General features: G+C 40.2%; 1 long non-coding RNA gene across 1 annotated transcript in view; it reads right to left on the reverse strand.

Moving 5' to 3' along the window:
• The window catches only part of LOC131140489 (uncharacterized), a 53450-nt gene extending 37182 nt beyond the window's left edge, over positions 1-16268 (reverse strand). The window contains exons 1-2 of the long non-coding RNA XR_009132422.2: positions 16165-16268; positions 15870-15937 (exon numbers count right to left, since the gene is read on the reverse strand). This is a non-coding gene — a long non-coding RNA (uncharacterized LOC131140489). The remainder of the gene's footprint in view (positions 1-15869; positions 15938-16164) is intronic.
• Between the last annotated feature and the right edge of the window lie 116 nt (positions 16269-16384).

A 16384-nucleotide genomic window follows, 5' to 3' on the forward strand; every position in this document is an offset into this window, starting at 1 on the left:
CAGATAATATAGGCTGATATTGGAATGAAAATATGCATTTTTCTGATATTGTAAATATTCAATTTGCAATGACTTTTAAGTGTTATGCTTTGCTCTTTGTGATTAATGCAGCTCCACTTAAACAGTAGCACTGATTACTAATGTGAAGCAGGTAGAGTTGCACAAACTTTCCAGCAACCACAAAGCAAACATAAAACACAAGGAACCACAATAAGAGCACAAAATGATGTGAAAACTAATGAAAACACAAACCGAAGTCCAACCTGACATAAATTTCAGGTAATATCACACCTCAGGAAGAGTTACGCACAGCATTTCGGCACTTTTTCTATAAGTTGCATTGCACAGGGGTCAAACTCAAGGCACACTATGTCTTTTGGTCCGTGGAATTGCTTGGACAATAGCATAGAGCGGACCTCAAACAATGTGCTTAAAGTTATTTGCGCTGTTAAGTTTATGGGAATATGGAGGTAACATGGCATCATGTTCTTGTTGTCAATAATTGTGGAATTATCGCTTGGAAATTATATTTTACAGTAAATTATGTGGTGTTTTTTCAAAAAAAGGAAACCCTCTGACTTGTCGCATTTCCCTGTAAGTGGAAATGTAGTGCATCAGAGCTCCTTGACCACCATAGCTGCAGGCATCCCATCTTTATTTGCTATTTGGGTTACATAGTGCACTGATCCATGTGTAGTGTTCTGACAATAGTTTTCAAGTGTTCTGGCTATGCTGCTGCAGGGCTCCCAAAGTGCAACACTCACAAGCAGCATTACCATTTTTGTTTTTATACCCATAGCTGACCAGAACCCATCTTTCGATAAGACTGGTTTGCAGTTTTATGAGAAAATACAGTGGGAAAATTGCTGTACTTTGACATAGCTTCCGTGGGTTATTTTTGATATATACTTTATTAGAGTTTACGATTTTCAAATACCCTCATTTAAAATAGCATAAAGGCACCAACAAATATTGCCGGAACACAAAGACATTTCTGCCATGTCGTCCATGTTTTGTCATTTAGAAATAATGGCCGTGACCACTGCTTCCTTGTTTACATAGCAGAGGGCTCCCAGCACCCAGACTGTGACAAATCATAAAAGCTGGGCCTCTGTAGCCAGGCTGCATTTCATTAAACTTTAACTTCCCTTATCGGAGGTGACAGAGGGTGGAATAATAAAGGCTGACAGGTATCTAAAGATGTATGTTTGGACTAGCGGACAGGAACAGCGTGAGCGCTGTAGCCAGCTTTGTCACCAAAGAAGGGACATATGTTGTGGGCTATAAAGCCTGAAGGCAGATGTTGTTGTTTTTCTGAAGCTGGGAGATGTTGTAGATGGTTCTTTGCGCATATGTCCACCATAAATAGTTCTCTTTCACAAACAACATTTCCTGCTGAACAATGAAAGATCAATAAAATGACACTTAAGGCTCGACAAAGTAGTTATGTACGTTTTACTTTTAAATACAACACATTGGGCAAATGATATAAGAAATACATTTGAAGTAATATTCAATTAAGATATGCCTTAAGATTAAGATATGCCTGAAGTAATATTCAATTGTATGTAAGTGCATAAATTACTTATTATAACAAAACATAGCTTTTACGTTTGTTGCTGCAGGACCTTCCACCTTTTAATACACTGAAACATAATATAGCACTTAACCTGTCCAATAATTTCCTTACATTTTTTACTGTGTACACGTTGATTAAAAACACCACATTGAATTGCATGTGACCTGTTGTCAAAGCAGAGTCTGAAGGATGAATTCATATTAAAAATTTCCAGAGATTACCATGTGCTCATAAAACACTTATAAATTTGTGTGAAATGCTGAAAATAGATTAAAGTGGACTAATTTTTTAAATGTTTCTTTGAACTGTGCCGAATGAGTAAAAAAAAAAAAAATACTTGAGGTATGCAGTCACTCATTATTAGGCTCAACCTTGGTTGTTTCTCTCTCCCTCTCTCCCTAGCCGTGTTCCCCTCTCCACCCACATCGAGGCCTCTCCGAAACCCACTCTACACAAAAAGAACCCACATAAAAGAAAATTGGATCTCAGGCATAAGTTGGATGAGGTTTATATCTATAAGGGACAATGCGGCAAGGCCAACAATAAATCACGTTAAGATCTTGCGAGAGAAGCAGTTGATTGATTCCACAGAACCTTGCTCATCAAGGCCACCGGGTTTGAAACAAGGATATTTGGAATGTGAGGAAGAAAGAGGCATTTACGGCAACAAAAAGCTGCTGAAGCGGCCTTTGTAAGTATCTGAAAGGACCTATCTCCAGCTTGCCAGGCTCTCCCGTCGCGCAGACGAAAGAATAACATGTAAATAAAAGCCGAGGGTGAGCTTACAAGTTTGCCTTCGTGAATAAAATGGCCACAATAGCAGTACAGATGTATACACATATGCATTTATTCAGGGAACTATGTAATTTTTCTTTTTTTGCAGCTTAATTAAGGTGCAAATAGAGGTGCATTATATTTAGTGGTGGCAAGTGTGGGATAAAATGGGTATTGTCAGTTTTTCCACTACACAAATAGTGAAATTCTGATGGTGCAGGACACAATCAGTGTTGATAAACAGTTACACACATGCGATAAGGTCAAAAATGGCCTTCCCTGTGGGTAGGAGTGGTGACTGTGGAGGGTATCGGCCGACCTGAGCAACGGACCAGGCGGCTCAGATAGCCTCCTCCTGCAGGCGAGTCAGTCTGGAGTGCTATTGCCGCTCTCTCTCTCTCCCCCCAGCAGCCATGTCCTGCTGGAGAGAGCCCCTTCACCAAAGCTTTGTCTGAGAAGAGAGTAGCCGAAAGGGCCCTCTGACACACTGGCCGAGACCCTTCAATATACGAGCGCCACCTCCGCAGCCTGGAAACAACCGCACATACGCATGGATTCTGCATCCACTCATGTGTGGCACCGCATGAGTGCCAATGATGCTTTATCTACTGCTTTTTTTGTGCGATTGTAGAGTTTGTACAGAGTGCTAAGCTCAAACACAAACATTGGGAGTTGCAGGCTAGAGCGGTGCGCCATCTGCCCCATTCACCCCCCCTTTATCTGGCTTTCACTGTCTATTTCCAACAAGTAAAGCTCTGCATTCATTGCACAGAAGAGGAGAGAAAGAAGCAAGATAGACTTATACATTACCTGTGCAAGTTTTAAATAGTTTTTTTTTATCTGCAATGTTTTTGATTGTGTCACTGGAACGACAAATGGAGATGTAATCAATAATGAACAGCCTTGAAAATGGCTGTAAACAGATATTCTAGTGAAAAGAGGCACGTCTTTACCCTCTGTACCCTCCCCACAAAGTTATGTTTTTCTAATTTACAATCAAAAAGATTAAGCCTCCAGAGCTGAGCCTTTGACTGCATATATTCCTGAAGAAAAGAAACCATTACAGTCAATACCGACAAACAATTGTCTTTCATGTTATTATTAACAATAAACCACCAGACATTTGAAAAACCTCCATAGATAACTGCAACCATGTATTGCGAGATGTGACAAAGCCCAATGTTACACGCAATACCTCAACAAACTCAGAGAGAAGAAAGAAAACCAAGCATTTGTGTGTGTGTGTGTGTGTGTGTGTGTGTGTGTGTGGTTAAACAGGAATGTAGTATATGTATTGTGTTTTTGTCTGTGTAACTGTAGGCTCAAATGAAGTGGTGACACATTTGAAATTGGCCCCTGCCTGCCCACAAAGACGGACAGGGACACTGCAAGCACGAGCCAATCCATACTCTCCAGACACCTGCTCGCCTTGGAGAATCCTCAGATATTGACCTTCAATTCAGCCCGTATTCACAGTTGATGAAAGGAGATAAGCACTCTAATCTGTTTGTCGCCTTTGCACTCCTATATATTGACTAAATGACACAGACTTAGTTTTACTATGGCTATCAATCAAGAGTGATACATAAGCCTAATAGTAGTGCTTCCACTAACAACTAATTTAAAAATATATATATTTTTGCTATTTCAAGGTCACGGTCATATGTATGTATTTATGTCCAAAAGTTCAAACAATTACAAAATAGTAAATAATAATAAAAACTGTACAGTTAAAAACGGTGGGTGGTGAACTGTTAGGGGGGTTTTGTACTTTCAATGTTGACATGCCAAGGTGTACAAATTTATTGTACTCAACATGCAAATTGCCTATGCTTCACAGCTCTCCATGATGCATTTTTCTGATTTCAGTTTACAGTAGATACTATCAGTTTCTCAATAGTATTTTAAATTTGGGGATGCGTGACAAAATGGCTTTCTCCTAGACAGAAAAAAACTGAGAACCAATGGCATAGACAATACCCAAATGAACCTGTGTTAAAAGCCAAACCATAAGTGTAAGACTTCAATAAGGATTTCAAATGCTCCAACGTTTGTGCAGATGTGTTTAGGGGCTGGCTATTCTAAAGTCTATAGACCTGTAACAGCCAACGTCAAGTTCTCAATAGTCAACATGTGATGGAAGAACTTAATTTAAAATATTAGCTATATAATTTTTCGCTTTGATGAAATTGACAATTTTAAATTAAGAAACCAAGAATGAAGTTTATTTGTAGTTCTAAACGAGTTTTTACTCAAATTTTTTGGTTATGCTTGCTTTTTCCCTAAAGCATTTTACAACATCACATGCAAATTAGACGATGACCGCATCTAGCGACTTCTAGAACAGCGAATAACAGTGATTGCATCATTTTCGCTCTTTCTCCTGCAACGCGGTTGCAGCTAGACCTCTGTTAATATGTACTAAGCACTTACTGTTTTGTTTTCGCTACTTTACATTCAAGCTAGCTCAGCGTTTAGCATGGCGTCCTTTGCCAGACCACGGTCTTGCTTGGTGTGTTGCATGTTTACTATAACCATTCCTTGTCCTGGTGTGATAATATACAGTATTTGCCGGCATGGAGGCGTGGAAGGACTTACTTTAGCCATGCTATCATGACCATGTGTTCCCTCAATTTTTAGGGGCGGCTCTACCTAATTGATGTTTATTTTTGAACTAGTCAAGTATGAAACTTGACCATTTTCAAAAGCAAAAATAACCGGACATTCGAGGATTATTATACTTAGATGCAAAATGTGACTGTCAATCAACATTGGTGTAGTATACAAGGTATGGTCCTAAACTCCGCCCACTGTGGGCCTGCATTTTCACACAACACTAGTAGGCTGGGTGTTAGAGGTACTTGAAAATAAGTAGGGGAGTAGGAGGGAGTGCTTGCTATGAGTCTCTGCAAGGATAGTGATGCCTACATACTGTGTCAAAAACCTGCCGCGCAGGCACACATATGGACACACACACACATATACACGGTCAAACATATGGCACGATAGATTGTCACAATGCGACACATGGCCACATACCCTGCACACGAGAACCATCCGCTCATTTTCTAATTCATATTTATCCGCATATGGGAACCGGCAAACCCAGGAAAATCTCATTCTATTTAAATTCAGGTTGAATCCATAAATTTCCACCTCCGAAAATCCGGAAAAAGCAGTGGACAGGAAGTGTAGGCGGGGGGACAGCATATTTATTTGAGTGACATTGTCTAAATTGAAGTTTGACACTCTTCACCACTCTAACCTTTATGCAAATGTGAAAACATCTATATATGATGGACAGAATTCAATTAACTGAGATGACAGAAAATAATCTAGTGAACTGAATACATCATGCGGCTGAAAGGTAACATAATCACGCCAGTAGGAATGTGTTGGGGGCGGTGGGAAAGAGACAGCAAGAGGAAGAGAGGGAGAAGGAGAGAAAAAGGGGGGGGGGGTGGAATGGAAGGAGGGCACAGAGCAGTTGGAAGATAGAGCCCATTTCTCAGACGTCTTATCGAATGGCACAAGCTCCATTTCTCCAAAGCGGCGCCTTCAGTCCACTAAACTCTTGATCTTAAATGAGAGACCCTGGAAGACTGTTGCTAAGCAATTAGGGGGGCTTATTGAGCAGCTGATTCCCACCGCTCAGTGTCCATCATTACAATTTTTCTTCACCTCATCGACTCTCATACTGATGAGCAGCAGTCAGCGCCTAGTGACCATGCACAGGGAAATGGGCTCCCCCGGCAAGATTGCAAATTACACCAGCACACTTATTTCACCATATAGAACAAGACTATACAAAAAGAACTGTTGAGATCTGGAATTTGAAGTTGCATATTTGAGTGTATTAGGGCATATGTAAATGGCTGCATTTGTGCATACTTCATTTTCAGAGAGGTATTAATTAAACAATAAGAAACCCTTAACATAATTCTAGTAATGCAGTAATAACAATATCATAGCCCCCCAGTTGTCATCTAGATGCCATATATTCTTAAAGTTATATGTCTTTGCAGAGTCAAACACTATTTTTTTTTGTGAGTTTAGATACTACTACTACTAATACCCAGTAAATATACGAATCCTAATATTGGGATTTAATTTAATTTGATTAATTTTTTATAAAATCTCCAAATGTGCATTCATCCAAAATATCCACCCTAAATCTTGCATAGAAGGAAACAGCAGGACGAGTAAATAGGAGAAAGAAAGGGAGACAAAACAGCAGCCAGCAGACGGCCTCAAACAATATGTGAGTGTTCTAGCCCGTAACTGGCCAGATGGGGGCAACCTTACCCAAGTTATGACAAGCCAAACTAGTGCTGAAGCAGTTGGCCACACTAATAGTATTGAAAATAATTAGGTGTCTGTACTGCTTATAATTCCACTTAATGTCAAAATACACCAACAGAATAATTGCAAATGCATTGAAAATATTTGTTGTATTTTTCGCTTTTTTTTTAAATTGTAAAATTTTGCCGCACTGATATTCCCACAAAAAGGAAAAAAATATGTGTTAATAATGTATGTGTTTTTTATGGGCATTCGCTAATGCCTGAAGTTGATTTCTGACACTAGATGGCTCTGAGACACAAATTTAAGATTAAGACTTTAAATACTCCAATCTGGACTTCAGGAATCAAAATGAAAAGTCAATATAATTAAATAGACCAACATTGTTATTTTTTTATAGAAATGATAACAACTGGATTGGGCTTCGAAATCTCTTTGTCAAATCAAATCTGCGTACAGCTGCTCATTTAATCCAATTAGTGTGCCTAAAACACTGTACTCCTAATGGATGGTTAAGTGACTCCTCACTAGATCTCTTACACATAATATAAGTTCCATTAGCCCCAAAATAGCTGCTGCATATTAATTAAACATAACCTTCATAGAATTCCAGAACAAGCAATTTAGAGTGCTGTTACACTAGAAGCTCGTGTCAGGTTAGTCCTGCTTTTAGCGACTACACCCTCTGTATAGACTGTTAATTAGCATATTTAATATTGGGTAGATTTGCTCTGTGCTAATCATTCTCTAATTCAGGGCTGTTGCCAATCAAACACTGGACAGTAATCAACATGTCAGGCCTAAACATTGTGTAATCAGTAATTATGATTTGCTGTAGGAAAAAAAGTCAATTAATTCCCATAAATGACAATAAGCCTGTTGATCTAATGAGTCCCCCTATACGTCTCATGAAGACAAGGTCAATTTTCCACATATGCATTGAACAATAATACAGATGTGTTCACAAAAACTTTGCACCGCAGAGTGTTGTCAACGAGACTGTTGTTCCGTGGAATTATTCTTTTTTTAAACCTGCATAAACCTTGCATACTCCGGAAAAAGTCGCGTCATTGCTTTTCCTGTTCACATTGCCTAAAAAGAGGCAAAGGGTGGGCCTGTCCCTGAGGCCCCCAATGCACCATGGGTAATGTTTTGACCTCCTCAGGTATAATGAGAGAGCTGCAGATTGGCCGCTGAGAGGGAGAGTGGCAGCACTCCAACCCTGACTCCCTCCTTATCCTGGGAAACCCATCCTGGAATCACTCCTGCCTGCCACACTCACAGCTTTGGGGACCAAGCAACTCAGTGTAAATGTGCCCACCAGCAAACATTGACTGCACTTGCTGCAAGGTCACCTCCAAATAAATTTGATTGGACCCACTAAAACGATAGGCGAGGTCTTTACTAATTCAATACATGGCAAAATCAGGCACCCTTGTTAATTTGCTTTCCTGTGAAATACAGTAGTTACTGTAATTTGCAAGGGAACAGAATAGACAGCTGCAGAAAAGTGTCAAGATAGTGAAAAAAATCTATTTTCCAGAGCCAATTTTATCACTCAAGTGAATATAAAAAATTAAACATGTAAATTAAGACCGCTGAATCAGAAAATGGGTGCCTCCAACTTCATGTCAGAAAGTCATTGAACATCTTCCATGTTTGATCTACCATTCCAACATAACTGTTTGTATTATTATTGCCTTTCTAGTTTTAACTTTTACAACTTCAAGGATGAAAACTTGATTGAAAGATCACTAATAAACCCAAAAATCATTGGGGGTTCATATAGATATTTTAAAGATTACATGACTTCTATTCTAGAAGCCTTTGGTCCCGTCGCAAACGCATTAGGGGAAGATCACACAGCGGTTCGGCAGACCTCTGCTGTACTGCTGTTGTCAGGTGACTCTCTTTTCGGTGTGAACAGCGACAGATCCCAGCAGGAGACCGTGGTTGATTGCGGACCACGCACACAACAATAGCGCCTGTGAACCCACTGCTTTATGGCTTTCCTGGCTTTGATGCAACATCTAATTGGCCGAGATGAACTGTTGCTGCAGCTTGGAGCTCAGCACCACTGTACAACAGTGCACACTGCCACTGTGTGCATTTAATTAGGCCTCCTTTGTCACATATTGGTGCATGTGTGTCAACACATGGAATATCAATATTGTACATAGTATGTCTATACTTGCAACCATATCCGTACATCTGCTCTGAGCACATTGGTCAGGTCTTTGTCTTTGAATAATTAAACAGTTTACCACACCTGATCGGGTTCATGAAAGAATTCAGATGAAGAGGGTTTCATTGCACGGTGCTGTACTTTTACACTGCAGCTAGAGCTATCCATAACTGGCTTGCACAGTGACAATGCTGGCGTTTGAATGGAAGAAGGATTGAAGGGTGCCACAGCGGTTTGTTTTCGCAGGCCCTTCACTTCTCAGCATTTGGCGATGGGTCTGGAGCCTGGGCTGCGTGTGAGTGGTGCTTTTGTTTAATGTCCTCTCAGTACTGGAGAAAGCAGGAGAGCCTTGTAATGAGCTTGCAAACAGGACTCACAAGAGAGAAAATCATGTTCCTCATTTATAATTACAAAAAGCGATGGCAATCTGTAGCCTTGAAGTTTGGAGAGGTAGAGTGTAACTGAATATTGTGGAACCTCTGAGAAGTCAAACACAGTTCCGGCATACTCGTTGACTATCACAAGCACTATTTTTTCATATGGTAAATAGAACTACATAGCATCATTCTTAAAAACAATACATTAACTGTGTAGTGGGGGGCGGACCTATCCATATATTGATATTGTCAATAGGGTAGTATCTGTCTCTGATCGATACTACCTGATCGATTTTCTTCTCTGTTTATTTTCACAATTATATATTATGGAAAGTATATACTGTGATTTCTGGTGCCGGGGCGCCACGGCGCATGTGGTAGAGTGGTCCTCTCCCAACCTGAAGGTTGCGAGTTCCATCCTCCGTTCACTCCTGTTGATGCATCATCAGTAAGTCAATGTGCTAAAGCGCTTTTGAGTGCCTTGGAGATGGAAAAGCGCTATACATTTACAATTTAGAATCCGCTACTTTTTTTTTTTAACGTTGAACCCTGCAGCTGATACAGCGGTGCGGCTAATTTATGGCTAAGTTCTAATCTTGTGACATCTCCTTAATTTCCACACTATTCCCACTCATTTAAATACTAGGCCACTCGCAAGTCAGTGGGAAAACGGCAGCTTTTTCTTTGGGAGGAGCCAATCAGAAGTCACAGTCTGACTCACGGTGTCATGTTACAAAACTAAAGTCACACACTAAAGTCATCACACAGCAACCTAACACTCTAAAGGTAGCTGGGAAATGTAAGCAAACATCGTTAGCTAGCAAGTTGGCTTTCACCTTACATCCATCCAGTTTCTCGATATCTCGCCTATCCTCACTAATAGGAATGTAACATGACAACATGGAATGCCTAAAAGCAATGCTTTTTTGCAATACAATAGCCATTGATGTAAGAACTTGGTTTGGTTATTATCATGAAAACCATGGATTACACTGGTACAAGCTATTTTTCTTGTTAACATTATATTTGTAAAAGTATACCTTTAGTTGTACCAGGCATATAGCAAATAGCTGGAACCAAGGCTTGTCTAATCATTTTTTTCCGTGACTGTATGTAAGTAAGTGAGTCTTGGCCTCCATGTTGAAAAATCCAAGAGTGCTACACCTACATGAAAATTATGAAACTTGATTTTCTTCCCTGGACTTTTGGATGATCAAAAAAATTTAAATGACTACTCTGTTGACATTTAAAACAAATGTCAGCAAGTATTTCTCATGCATTTTATAATGTTGTTTTCAGCCACCTTGACAAACTAATTGCTGATGCTATATCCATGAACTTCACTCAACATATGTGTTCAAGCCACCACAGGAGATATAGCATATCAGAAATTGAGAACTGGACAATATTCGCTTATCGGATATCGACAAAAAAAATCTGACATCTCTTGTTATAATTGCCAGGTATTATATTTCCACTTCTGTTGGGTTTTTGCTCACTTTATTTCTACAATGATCTACTTGCCACAGATGGCCTATGCGTCACAATTTGGAAAGATGTTGAGGCGATTATTACCATTATACCATTACCATTATTATGTGCCACTAATTGTGAAAAGTCATTTCATCACCCTATGGTTACCCTACCTTATCACTTTATGTGGAATACAGGAAGTGAATAAAAAAAATTGCAGTAGAGGCGAAACAGATGGGGGGTAGGATTTAATAAGTTTTGCTTCTTCTGACTCCTTTTGGACATGTGGAACTGTGATTATGAATTATGTAATGTATATTAAGGAGACTGGTGTCAGACAAACAGGTTTTTAGACTCGTGTGGTATCTTTTGGAGATTATAACTCAGACTATACAAATATACATCTCTCTAAAAGTTGCGAGCACATGCCAACAGACTGTCAAAAATGATGGGCAATTTTAGAAGATGCGCTACATTGTTTATTTGCATAAAATTGAAGAAATAGTGCAGAGTGTCATGTGTCTCAGCTCGCGTTGAACTCACCACTGCACACAGACTGATTATGGCAAATTACTCTATGTATGAGTTGCAGAGAATCAGCTCTCTGTGCAATATGCAGCCCTGAAGCTGGGGAAGAGAAATTGTTGCGCCAAGTACCATAAAAACAGATTGTGAATTAGCTACATAGGACGCCCCCTAAACCCATTGTTTTATTCATGAGCATGAAGGCTATCAAAACCTAAGAAACCCCTGTGGTCTTGCCCGCTACATTGCATCAAGGTTGCACGTCACATCAGTGGAAGGCTGCAATTTTTTTTGTACATGCCAGATTAACTGGTGTTGTCATTCCCTGACAGTGTTTGCTGACATTTTACTTACGTTTATGCAGTCATAGGTCAGCCCAGCAGCCATTTAAAAAACTTTTAATGAGAAATTCATTATCGATACCGACCTAATTGTTACATTTTTAAGGGTTAAGGGTTGAGCGACTACAAAAATTTGGGTGGAGGAAGGTCGTATCAGCACAGCAATTGTAAAAATGCATTATTGTTGATAACTAACAGGAAATTGAAACTGCACTACTTTGCAAGGCATTGGGGAGCCTGGGGAAATTGTGCTAGCCATTGGGGGATGGAAGCAAAGTGACAAAGTGTCACAAATCTCGTGAAATATTGACATTTTTGTCAGAAAAGACTGCACCAGAAAGTACAAAGATACAGATTTGTTACCGTACAGGACTATATGGTGTACTGCATTGTCAAAAATTGCAATATAGACTGCATAGCAAAAATATGGATAACATCTTTGACAGAGGGAACTATATTGTTTTTCCTTTTATCTCACGGAAGCTAATTAGTGTTTGTAAAACCCTGAGCCATGTGTCTGTTTACGTGGTTTGCCGAGATGCCAGAATATTCTAATTGCCCACTCTGATTTTAGCAGCTTAGCAGCTCTCTGCATTACTGAGTCATAGGAGTCCTAATGAGTAGAATTGTTATCTGAAAGCTGGCCCCCTTTTTTTCACCACTGCGAAAGCACATTAGATCCAGACAGCTCATTTCCATTCCCCCTGTCATCTCTCTAGAAATGACGTGCAGTGCTTGAAACTGTTTATTTCCAAATTCAGACCTCCTCCGCGGCAGCCATCGGCTTCAATTACCAGTTTTTTTTTTCCTGAGCGAAGCCATCAGGCAGCCTGACACTGAGGTCCAACCTAATTCCCACCTTCTCCAAAGTCAAGAGCATAATGTGCAGATAAAAAAGGTGGAAAATAGCCTGCCGCTCATTAGCATGCAGTGCCTGCCTGTTCATTTGCTTGCTGCGAATGAAAGTTCTAACACTCAGCGCCTTGTGCAATGCGAGAACAGTCCTCTTCAGACTGCCTCGTGTCCTTACTGCCATGGAAAGGTCATCGGCAAAGGTGTGTGCTCACCGACCTGGCTGACTGCTCTTCTCTGTCCCACCGGGGAAAAGGGTTAGTTGAGGGTATTGATTCAGGGAGAACCTCATTACCTGCTGAATCAACATATTACTGCCATGTTTCGCCCGGCCGTATTGTTTACAAGTGTCTTTAGCATGGGCAAAAGCCTGCCCTCCTGGGCCATGACTGCATTCATTAGAGCCTGCCCTGGGTGATTATGTTATCTGATACGCTGCTTGCTGGCTTGGCCCAGCGAGCAGGGCCACTGGCCTGCATTGGCCGGGGCCCATTACACTCCCTCTCTTTTTCTTTCCCCCTCAATCCCTCTGTGTCTCTGCCCGTGCTCTCTATGAATGTCTCCATTAGCCTGCCGATGTGTAAATTGTTTTCACCTGCACTGCGGGCAGATGGGGAGCAGTGTCTCTGTCGTGATTTCCTATGCATGAGCTTTCTAATCAGTCAGAGAGTAACATGATTCCCTTGCTCCTTGCTGGAAAAAAGGTGAGCTCGTGCGAGCGTGCACACATACATAACATCATCACACATGGTCTCGCACTCACATTCTGCAATCAATATGCAAGATGTGCTGTGGGGATATTGGTGCAGATGTGGTGGTGACAGGGTTCATTATATGAGTTCACCTTACAACATTGTGATGGCTTAATACAGAGGAGAGGACCTGGGCCCGAGATGATCCTTTCCTCTACCATTTCCATTTTCAGTTCAAATTGAGGGATAATTTGACCTGGAAGACTAAACCCACATAAGCACAATGACATCCAGTAGCAGTGTCAACCGAGTGTGACCCTTGGAAGAGACGGGAGAGGATGCCCCTCACGCAAACAAATAAAGCTTCCTCCCCAGGATACCGTAATGTGGATGTGACTTGTGCCCTCTGGGCCTCTCTTCCAGAAGGGGGTCAAATGGGCCATCCAGGTCCTTTGGGTGCAGGGAAAGGTGCTCATATAATGAGGTGTTTATTCTTGGCTACACGTACTAGACAGAAAAATAACATCAATAACATCACTGACGAGCTTAGCTACTGTGTAGCCGTGGGATTTTTTGTCTTTTATTACAAAGCATCTAATCTTTAATTGAGAAAACTGCAAAAAATTATGTCACAGCCTCACAAAAGGAGAGTCACGGTCACGGTCTATAACAGGGAGGCCGCATTGAGTTAATAAAAATGGTCGGGGGGCGGGCAGACTATATATACTGATAGTCAATAGAAACCTGAGGTAGAAATGTATGCATATATTTACTTGTAGGAGGGTTGTAATTATATTTTGAGGATTGACTGTTGACTTTGTACTGGAGTAGTTGAGATAATAAGTTGTAATGTTGTCATAGTTCATTGCACATGGGGTGGTTTTGGTGAAAAAGTGGACCAAAGTGGACACATTGCTCAATACCCAGTGGGAGTCTACATAAATTGAGGCTTATATTAAGGCCCAAAAAAGGTCAGCATTGTTAGTTCAGTTAACGGCATCATGCCTGTCTACCACGTGAACATCTCCGGGCACTGGGTATGGTGGAGGCCAGTATGATCTAGAGTAATATAGCCAGGCATATGGCTAAGCCGCAATCAGAAACCTACATGAACAAAATTAATTTGATCGGTTTCGTCGAACCAGTCGTACAGCACAGGAAAAACTCAGCAGGAACAACACCGGGATCAGCAGCCCGACTGTGCATCACCCCATATTGACTGGCAGCTGCCATTTTCTTTTGTTATGTTTAAACCAATAATTTCATTTTTGCTGCATTGGCTGGCCACCAGTCCAGAGTGTACCCCGCCTCCCGCCCAAAGTCAGCTAGGATAGGCTCCAGCATACCTCCGCGACCCTAATGAGGATAAGCGGCATAACAAATGAATGGATGGATGGATTTCCTTTTTGTATTCTTAACAACGAAACAAAACACACTGATGAAACTGAACCTCAGCTTAAACTCATTCAACTGTGTTTTGTGGGCTTTCTTTTCCATTAAATTATAAACGGGATTTGTTGCAGCTTTTCATCCACTTGATAGCACTTAACTAATTGCTTTCCTCTCGTAGCCTAAAACGCAGTCATTAAACATAGTCACACGAATAAACTACACGACATGGAGCACGAACACTCAGTCACAAAAATAAAGCACAATAGTATTTTCTAACCCTTTTTAAAACTTGACCAAGCCCAGTTTTGACCAGACACCACTAATACCATCATCTGTTTTAATATTTTTTATATCATTTTGTGGAAATGAAATCATGCGCGTGACAACTACAAGTGCCTACTTTGTGAAACAATTTAAATATGTGGCGGAATCACTCACACTACTACACAGCAAATCAACAAAACAAGTGACCATTGAATTAGGGCGTCAAACCTGAGAGCTTTTATAGTCTAATGTAGAATGCATGCTGATAAAAAATTGTCAACAAACAATCAGGCTTCAATTCAAGTGAAATTTTGTCAGAAAGGACGCTCAAAGGCAGATGCTGAGGATTATCAAAATACTGAATTATATTGTCATTTAAAACTGTCCAAAACAGGCTCCATTTTGTTTTCTTCTTAGATAAAAATGCAGTATTTACAATAACCCCCCACATGTGTAAATATAATAGTGAAGGGGGAGTGATAGATGGCATGGAGCCACAACCACACATGGTCCAAGTCTCACACCGGGGAAGGAAGAAAAAAAAAGGAGGAGTGTTGAAAAAGATAATTTAGCATTTGTGTAAGCTGTTTATCAAATTATTAACTGCACAGATGTTTCTGACTCGCTAGAGGCTGAACGCTGAACGCAGGCTGTGTCAGCCAGGCGAACAAAGGTCTGGAGGATTCATTGGAGTTGTGCACTGAATATCAATTTAATTTACTTGTTAATTCTTATGCAAATTGTGACCTCTGTTGGAGCATATCAATGTCCACAGTGTTTATACTGTATGAGTTAAGTCATAAAATGTTGCTATGGCTGATCATTTAAGAAAAGAAATACAAACATATTTATATTAATTTATATGTACACATGGAGATTAAATATATATAATCTGAATGTTTTCCACGTGTAATTTAGTTGTATTTTTTACTTCGACGTGTAAAAATTACCAGGCACATTATTTGCTAAGAGATATTTACTATATTCATATTATATTTATTAATATGAACGAAGCAAAGATGAGTTGAGACTGGTTTGTGGCCCGGTGGTTTTCTGTGCTGCATGTGAACCAATTCAACAGCATATGAGGGCACAAGTAGCTTTATACAGTACCTTAAGTGGAGAGCCATTGCTTTTGACACTGCAGCTCTCATCGCACCAACACACCTCGAGGGTTGTGCCTGAAAGGAGCCACGCACGTTACTGTACACAACCTGTTCTCACAAGCACGTCATTACTAGATTGTAAAAATAAAAACAAATTCAATGCAATTAATAGAAAACACATTGTATCATTGTAAAAAAAGCTAATTCTTGATTAATATTACAGGAAGACTAGGTTTACATGCACTAAAAATGTCTAAATGATTGCATGAATTCAGTTGAAACTAGCTTTTTAAAACTCATACCTTAATTACATCGTGTTTGATTGTTCATAGATGATATTGGAAACCAAATCCCTCTTGAATGTAAGATCATCGGAGCTGGTTTTCTGTACACGAGCCAGCCTCTGTGGAGAATCAAGGCACAGCTATTAAGAACATTAAATTTGTAAGAGAAGAAGAGGATGGGGACTGTTTGCACAAACAAGCAGACAAATTAAAACTACAGGCTAAAATAAACTAAATA

This window comes from Doryrhamphus excisus, linkage group LG14 (genome assembly GCF_037039965.1).
Source record: "Doryrhamphus excisus strain RoL-2023G ecotype Guam linkage group LG14, RoL_Dexc_Guam_v1.1, whole genome shotgun sequence".
NCBI classification, from domain to species: domain Eukaryota; kingdom Metazoa; phylum Chordata; class Actinopteri; order Syngnathiformes; family Syngnathidae; genus Doryrhamphus; species Doryrhamphus excisus.